Genomic DNA, 9,399 nt, shown 5'->3' on the forward strand with positions numbered 1-9,399 from the left:
TTTGCAACCAATAAGTTTAAATAATAAAAACAATAATAATATTCCATGAACTCGTGGATCCCTTCAGATATTCCAAGCACTGTTAAGCTACCATCTATCGCAACGTCCTACGAATTCTCAAAGACAGGGAATGAATGAATTAATTCAAAGGCAGTTGAATTAATGAGACGCTTTAAAAGAACATTACATACTTCAGTCCTGTCTGAGTTCATTTTTTTTGCCTAAAACTCTCCCTCGGCTATCTTTCCTTCACTTCCTGTGTTTTGCTTATCTTGACAACTTGTGTGGTGAGGCTTCTGGATCACTTCATCCCACACCTCTTAAAACAGCTGTGCTAAGGCAGCATGGGATGGGATCTGTGTATTTGTGTGCATGTAATATTGTCAGCTTTCTGTTGGCACATCCCCAGAGTACAGAATGTGCTTGCAAGATTCTTTAGCTCTCACTGGAGTCAAGCACATTGTGTACACAGTTATTTCCTTCCACAAAATAAATTGCAATGAAATCATATTTAAATAAAGGTGATTTCCTCCCACTTAAAGGATCCATGCATTTGCCGTGGGTTCAGTTTATTTTTATTTTTTGGGTTCAGTTTAGAAGGGTTGGAAGAACCAAGAAGCAGAATCAATTTATGTATGCAACGACAGCAGATACTACTGGCCCAGAGATGGAAAGAAGATAAAGTCCCGCCCAGAGAGGAATGGTTGATGAAGACGATGGACAATGGCAAAATTGACCGGGAAAATCAGAAACCAGGAAGAGAAGAACTTTAAGAAGGAATGGGGAAAATTTACAATGTATTTAAGAGAACACTGTAAACAACTAAAAACTTTGGCAGGATTTGAGTAATGCTTGTAATGTACAAAAAACTATGGTAATAATGGATTATTTTTTTAAATAGAGGAAATAAGAGGCAGCTGAAAAAAGATTAATAATGGTAGCCATGGAAGGGCAGAGGGGAGTCAAAGGATTCAGGGAATTCTAAATGATGTTGATGTTTAATGTTTGAATTTAAATTTGCGATGTAAAACTCAATAAAAATATTTGACAAAAAATAGAAGGGTCGGAAGAACATAAGAACAATCTTGGCACCCCCTTCTTTTTCTGAGTTAAATTATATTATTAGTTTTTTTCATGATACGATAATAAATAGTATATTCTTTTTTTACAGTAGCCAACCAGATGCCTGTGGGAAGCCTTGGTACTGAGAAATTATTTTATTCTATTCTTAGGGTTTTCACTTAGATTTTATACGTGCTTGGATGGAACTTTCTAAACAAAAATAAACATTACCTTAACAATGTTTTTGCTACGCTGTGGAAAATGCAGGACTCCCTTGCCTTTCATTCAGGTCCGTGGAAAAGCGCTGCTGTAGTTTTTTTGTAGCAGTTGAAAATGCAACAGTTGTGACCTCGCAGTGTGTTCTGCTGTCTCCTTGTGTCTGTTTCAGGTAGTACAGATGATGTGCCTTGCATTAGAGGAATTATTTTCAAAGCCCCCCTCTTTCTCCACACCATTCATAAGCTCATAAATCCGTGTCTGCCGCCCATTTAGGGGAAAAAACCCTGACTCCTAAACTATTAAAAGTCTTGAATATGTGGGAAACAAGAGGAAGCATTGAATGCCTTCCTCCCAAAGGAGGAAGGATGGGAAATAAAAATATAGCAAGCAAACCAGCAAAGTAAATAACTAAACAACAAATTCTCTCTAAAAGTAACTTTGGGTGGTTGCGTGCTGACAAGAGGGAAATATCAGCATGTATCCCAAGATATGCATGCAAAAGTACTATAGATCACCAGAAATGGTCCACCTCAGAAGTCCTACAAAGATGCAATATGTTTAGCAGCCTCCAGGAGTCACTGAATGTTAGCAACATATGCAGCTGCCTTATACAGTGGTACCTCTGGTTAAGAACTTAATTTGTTCTGGAGGTCCGTTCTTAACCTGAAACTGTTCTTAACCTTTAGCTAATGGGCCTCCCGCTGCCGTCGCACGATTTCTGTTCTCATCCTGAATCAAAGATCTTAACCCGAGGTACTATTTCTGGGTTAGTGGAGTTTGTAACCTGAAGTGTTTGCAACCTGAAGCGTCTGTAACCCGAGGTACCACTGTACTGAGTGTGATTGGGAACCTGGTGGTTCTTGCTTTAAGTAGGTTTTAATCCACACCACCACCTCCTCCTCCTCCTGTGATCACTCGTAGCCGAGTAAGATTGTCTTCCATAAACACGGTTTTAACAATGGGTCCGTAAGTGACTGTGGAGGCCAAATCTGGATCCACACGTCCTTCCACAGTGGGGACATTGGTTTCCACGTGGGAGTTGATCACGGTGTGGATTTGCCAAGCGTGCCTTCCTCACTAACAAGCAGGCAATGGCATACCCTCCAACATTCCTCACATGAAAATAGGGACATTTTTTTATTTGATATATTTCTGAAAAATTTTAAGTTGAAAAACCAAACAGAAATAATTAAAGCAAGATTCCAAGGAATCTCCTGGACTTCCATCCTCCCCTATGTAAGTCCTATTATTAATCATTTTCTCCTGCATCTTTTATGATAATCCAAACCCTTTACCTCCCCGTTGTGTCCAAAATTCACCATTAAACTACAAGTGATATTCCAATCCTACTAACGAGTTTAACTGTTTGCAATGGTCTTTATAAATCTTTTAATAAGGAATGGGGAAGTTATAAATCTTCCCCATTCCTTATTAAAATTTTGGTCTTCCTGATTTCTAACTCTTCCGGTCATTTTAGCCAATTCAGCATAGTTCATTGACTTCATCTGCCATTCTTCTCTGGTAGGGACTTTATCTTCTTTCCATCTCTGGAAAGAATAGTCTTTTCGGCACCTAGAATTCCTAAAAGGAAGTCTTCAGGTTTTTTTAAACAAAGGTTATTTAAAACATTTTTTCCCACTCTGGAGCATCTAAAAAGGTTCAGGGGATATGCGAGGAACAAGATCGAATAGCTAGGCTTCTAAGAGGTGGCTCTATACAGAAATGGAAGGTTAAGCCTCATTGGGTCGGGGCCAAGCAAGGAAGGAATGCTTGCATCCTTGGTTTTACACCAGATACCTTCCTCAACAAGGAGGCATAGAAGTCCTAAGTTTAAGCCTGCCAAGGCCAACAGCATGGAAGCCAAGCACCCAGTAAGAGAAGGGCTACCAAAGGACACATTGGTGAGAGCAACCTGGGATACAGGTGGAAGCAGGGAGATTATGATACTGGGTTGATTAAGGATCCCCTTACACAGGCAGGCGCTTTGATGTGTCTTTGAAGTGCTTCCAATTGTGGAAAACTACAGTAGGGAGTCTGGATCCATTCCAACGTTTAATATGTGCTTCACTTCCATGATAGCTTGAAGCGACACATTTAGGCTCATGCGGCGAATATTAATATTCCTGGGCTATGGCTGTCAGTCTTTTGTGCTGGTGCAATCCAGCTGTGCTTCTCCCATCCGTTGCCAATCAGGATGTGCATCTTGACTAACTTGCTATCTGCCCTCAAGAGGGACCGGGAAATAGAGTCCATTAATCTCAAGTGGGCTGAGAAACAAGGAACATCTGTTCCTACTTTTCCAGTGGCGCCTGCCTCCAGGGAGCTAGGAGTGATGAGTTTAGTGACTAGATACCCACTCTGAAAACAAGCTATTTTAGAGGTTTTTGAGAGACACAGTAATAAATGATTGGGATATCAGAAGGCAGAATTAAGGCTATGACTACCTAAACATGCACATTCCTGGAGCTAAGCCGGGCGTGGGTTTCGTGAAGAGCCATAGTTCTGTGGTGGAAGATCTGCTTTGCATTCAGGAATTCCCGGGTTCACTCCCCAGCATCACTAGCTAGGACTGGGAAAGTTTCCTGCCTGAAACCCCAGACAGAAGATGCTGGTCAGTGTTGACAATATTGAGGTAGAAGGAACTGCAGCCTGACTCAGTATAAGGCAGCTTGCTATGTCTCCAGAAAACAAACTCAGGTAGAGCATGAGACTCTTAATCTCAACGTCATGGGTTTGATCCCCAACTGAAGGAACACCTCCACCCCCATCGTTCCGCCAGGACACTGAGGTCCAGTGCTGAGGGCCTTCTGGCTTGTGAAGAGAGCAAAATTAGAGGCCTTTGGGGGGGGTGTTCCATACCTGAGCTGCATTACCCATCATAAAGTCAATAAAGTATACCTGAAGGAGCGTCTCCACCACCATTGTTCAGTCCAGACACTGAGGTCCACCTTCAAGGGCCTTCTGGTGGTTCCCTCGTTGCGAGAAGCCAAGTTGCAGGGAACCAGGCAGAGGGCCTTCTCGGTAGTGGCACCCGCCCTGTGGAACGCCCTCCCATCAGATGTCAAAGAGAAAAACAGCTACCAGATTTTTAGAAGACATCTGAAGGCAGCCCTGTTTAGGGAGGCTTTTAATCTTTAATCGATTATTTTGTTCTTCTGTTGGAAGCCGCCCATAGTGGCTGGGGAAACCCAGCCAGATGGGCGGGGTATAAATAATAAATTATTATGATATTATTATTATTAGGCAAAAGATTCCTGCATTGTACAGAGTTTTATTAATGGTAATAAAATGACACCACCACACACCTCTTTACATTTTCAACAGAACATACATAGATGCTTCTGGGGGTGAGCACTATTGAAAATATGCTTTGTTTTCCCGATTCTCTTCACTGGAGCTGACAATGGAAACTTCTTAGATGCATTTGTCAATGGCATTTGTTTGAATACTGCATCTGAGGGCAGGAAGAGATAGCGAGAGGGGTGTCAGCCTATAGCTCCATCCCAGAAATTAAAAATAAATGCCATTGAGTGGGGCTTATTGTTCCAACCCAAAATATTTTAAAGCTTTTTAAATATATACCAAGACTGTTGCTACGTTCTTCCGATTGATGTCCAGATATAATGGAGGTTGTGGGTTGGCATTGTACATCTGTGGGGAGCATAACATAGACATGTTCAGACACGCCCCAACACTCAAATATTATGTGGTTGGGGCTTATATAGTTCCACCCCCAAAATATTAAAAGCATGCTTCACCAAGACTGCCACTACGGTCTTCCGACTGATGAAGAAGGGGCTTTTTTTTTATCAGAGCTTTTATGGACTTTCGTGAAGTTGTGGCTCAAAATTCTACATCTGTGGGGAGAATAACATGAGCATGTTCAGACATCCCCCAACACTCAAATAGTAATTGTTGTTTAGTCGTTTAGTTGTGTCCGACTCTTCGTGACCCCATGGACCATAGCACGCCAGGCACTCCTGTCTTGCACTGCCTCCCGTAGTTTGGTCAAACTCATGTTCGTAGCTTCGAGAACACTGTCCAACCATCTTGTCCTCTGTCGTCCCCTTCTCCTAGTGCCCTCAATCTTTCCCAACATCAGGGTCTTTTCCAAGGATTCTTCTCTTCTCATGAGGTGGCCAAAGTATTGGAGCCTCAGCTTCACGATCTGTCCTTCCAGGGAGCACTCAGGGCTGATTTCCTTAAGAATGGATAGGTTTGATCTTCTAGCAGTCCATGGGACTCTCAAGAGTCTCCTCCAGCACCATAATTCAAAAGCATCAATTCTTCGGCGATCAGCCTTCTTTATGGTCCAGCTCTCACTTCCATACATCACTACTGGGAAAACCATAGCTTTAACTATACGGACCTTTGTCGGCAAGGTGATGTCTCTGCTTTTTAAGATGCTGTCTAGGTTTGTCATTGCTTTTCTCCCAAGAAGCAGGCGTCTTTTAATTTCGTGACTGCTGTCACCATCTGCAGTGATCAAGGAGCCCAAGAAAGTAAAATCTCTCACTGCCTCCATTTCTTCCCCTTCTATTTGCCAGGAGGTGATGGGACCAGTGGCCATGATCTTGGTTTTTTTGATGTTGAGCTTCAGACCATATTTTGCGCTCTCCTCTTTCACCCTCATTAAAAGGTTCTTTAATTCCTCCTCACTTTCTGCCATCAAGGTTGTGTCATCTGCATATCTGAGGTTGTTGATATTTCTTCCGGCAATCTTAATTCCTGCTTGGGATTCATCTAGTCCAGCCTTTCGCATGATGAATTCTGCATATAAGTTAAATAAGCAGGGAGACAATATACAACCTTGTCGTACTCCTTTCCCAATTTTGAACCACTCAGTTGTTCCATATCCAGTTCTAACTGTAGCTTCTTGTCCCACATAGAGATTTCTCAGGAGACAGATGAGGTGATCAGGCACTCCCATTTCTTTAAGAACTTGCCATAGTTTGCTGTGGTCGACACAGTCAAAGGCTTTTGCATAGTCAATGAAGCAGAAGTAGACGTTTTTCTGGAACTCTCTAGCTTTCTCCATAATCCAGCGCATGTTTGCTATTTGGTCTCTGGTTCCTCTGCCCTTTCGAAATCCAGCTTGCACTTCTGGGAGTTCTCGGTCCACATACTGCCTAAGCCTGCCTTGTAGAATTTTAAGCATAACCTTGCTAGCGTGTGAAATGAGCGCAATTGTGCGGTAGTTGGAGCATTCTTTGGCACTGCCCTTCTTTGGAATTGGGATGTAGACTGATCTTCTCCAATCCTCTGGCCATTGCTGAGTTTTCCAAACTTGCTGGCATATTGGGTGTAGCACCTTAACAGCATCATCTTTTAAAATTTTAAATAGTTCAGCTGGAATATCATCACTTCCACTGGCTTTGTTATTAGCAGTGCTTTCTAAGGCCCATTTGACTTCACTCTCCAAGATGTCTGGCTCAAGGTCAGCAACCACACTAACTGGGGTGTACGAGACCTCCATATCTTTCTGGTATAATTCCTCTGTGTATTCTTGCCACCTCTTCTTGATGTCTTCTGCTTCTGTTAGGTCCTTACCACTTTTGTCCTTGATTATGGTAATCTTTGTACGAAATGTTCCTTTCATATCTCCAATTTTCTTGAACAGATCTCTGGTTTTCCCCATTCTATTGTTTTCCTCTATTTCTTTGCATTGCTCATTTAAGAAGACCCTCTTATCTCTCCTTGCTGTTTTTTGGAAATCTGCATTCAGTTTCCTGTATCTTTCCCTATCTCCCTTGCATTTTGCTTGCCTCCTCTCCTCCGCTATTCGTAAGGCCTCGTTGGACAGCCATTTTGCCTTCTTGCATTTCCTTTTCCTTGGGATGGTTTTCGTTGCTGCCTCCTGTATAATGTTACGAGCCTCCATCCATAGTTCTTCAGGCACTCTGTCCACCAAATCTAAATCCTTAAACCTGTTCCTCACTTCCACTGTGTATTCATAAGGGATTTGATTCAGATTGTATCTTACTGGCCCAGTGGTTTTTCCTACTTTCTTCAGTTTAAGCTGGAATTTTGCTATAAGAAGCTGATGATCTGAGTTACAGTCAGCTCCAGGTCTTGTTTTTGCTGACTGTATAGAGCTTCTCCATCTTTGGCTGCAGAGAATATAATCAATCTGATTTCGATGCTGCCCATTTGGTGATATCCATGTGTAGAGTCGTCTCTTGTGTTGTTGGAAGAGAGTGTTTGTGATGACCAGCTTGTTCTCTTGACAGAACTCTATTAGCCTTTGCCCTGCTTCATTTTGAACTCCAAGGCCAAACTTGCCAGTTGTTCCTTTTATCTCTTGATTCCCTACTTTAGCATTCCAATCCCCTGTAATGAGAAGAACATCCTTCTTTGGTGTCATTTCTAGAAGGTGTTGTAGGTCTTCATAGAATTGGTCAATTTCACTTTCTTCAGCACCGGTAGTTGGTGCATAAACTTGGATTACTGTGATGTTAAAAGGTCTGCCTTGGATTCGTATCGAGATCATTCTGTCATTTTTGAGATTGCATCCCATTACAGCTTTTGCCACTCTTTTGTTGACTATGAGGGCCACTCCATTTCTTCTACAGGATTCTTGCCCACAGTAGTAGATATGATAGTCACCCGAACTGAATTCACCCATTCCCTTCCATTTTAGTTCACTGATGCCCAGGATGTCGATATTTATTCTTGTCATCTCATTTTTGACCACATCCAGCTTACCTCTATTCATGGTTCTTACATTCCAGGTTCCTATGCAGGTTCTTTACAGCATCGGACTTTCCTTTCGCTTCCAGGCATATCCGCAACTGAGTGTCCTTTCGGCTTTGGCCCAGCCGCTTCATCAGCTCTGAATCTACTTGTACTTGTCCTCCGCTCTTCCTCAGTAGCATGTTGGACGCCTTCCGACCTGAGGGGCTCATCTTACAGCGTCATAACTTTTATATGCCTGTTGTCTTTGTCCATGGAGTTTTCTTGGCAGGGATACTGGAGTGGCTTGCCAGTTCCTTCTCCAGGTGGATCACGTTTAGTCAAAACTCTCCACTATGACCTGTCCATCTTGGGTGGCCCTGCATGGCATAGCTCATAGCTTCTCTGAGTTATTCAAGCCCCTTCGCCACGACAAGGCATTGATCCATGAAGGGGCAAATAGTAATAAAAAAAATATCAAAGCCTATTATTGGTTCAAACATGATTAAAATCTGCAAAGAGAGGCATCATCTGCAAAGACTTATATCATTGCCTAACACAGGCATAGGCAACCTCAGCCCTCCAGATGTTTTGGGACTACAATTCCCATCATCCCTGACCATTGGTCCTGTTAGCTAGGGATCATGGGAGTTGTAGTCCCAAAACATATGGAGGGCCAAATTTGCCTATGCCTGGCCTCACAGGTCAGAAGTGATCCTGTTTAGGGTTCCAGCAGCAGCCTGGTGGAGCCATGGCACTCACTTGACCACTGGTCAATCCCATCTCTGTTGCTTATCAGGAGGTGAGGCAGCAGTGAGCTTCGTGCAGTGCAAACACGCTGGCAGAGCCAATATGGTGCACCTGACAGTACATTTGCCCTGCGCCAGCCGCCCTCCTCACCTCTCCCCTCCCGCTTTCCTTCCCCGTAAGCAGCGGCAATGTGACCAACAGGATGGTCAGGCGAGCAGCGCCTGTTGGGGCATGTGCAGAGTGCCCATTCAGCCCGCCAGCACACTGTGCAAATGTAAAATCCAGAATGGAGGTTTGTCAAATAAAGATGCCAGACAGTTTGGGTAAGGTCAGTTCCTTTACGGACAGTCCAAAGGATAATGCAGTTCCTCCGCTTAGCATACACACATAAAATAATCCTACCTCAGTCTGTCCCTAAGAGACAGCTTGCAGCAAAAGCCAGAAAAGGTCCTTCCAGCAACATACTCCTTGCAGTGTGCCAACAAAGATTACGTTCTAGCCAAGGGACGGGACCCAAGGCAGACTTGCTCCAAACACAAGGGTATTTCTATTTTGTGCTGATTCACTCTCACAAGTTTGCTGACTCACACTTAACCAGCTGCAGGTGTAGGCGCAGGTGCAAGGCAAACAGACCTAATTTAACCTTTCCTTGTCCTTTTTCTCTGCATGCATAAACACACACACAGCAACCGTGCT

The sequence above is a fragment of the Zootoca vivipara genome, chromosome 7 (assembly GCF_963506605.1).
Source record: "Zootoca vivipara chromosome 7, rZooViv1.1, whole genome shotgun sequence".
Lineage (NCBI taxonomy): Eukaryota > Metazoa > Chordata > Lepidosauria > Squamata > Lacertidae > Zootoca > Zootoca vivipara.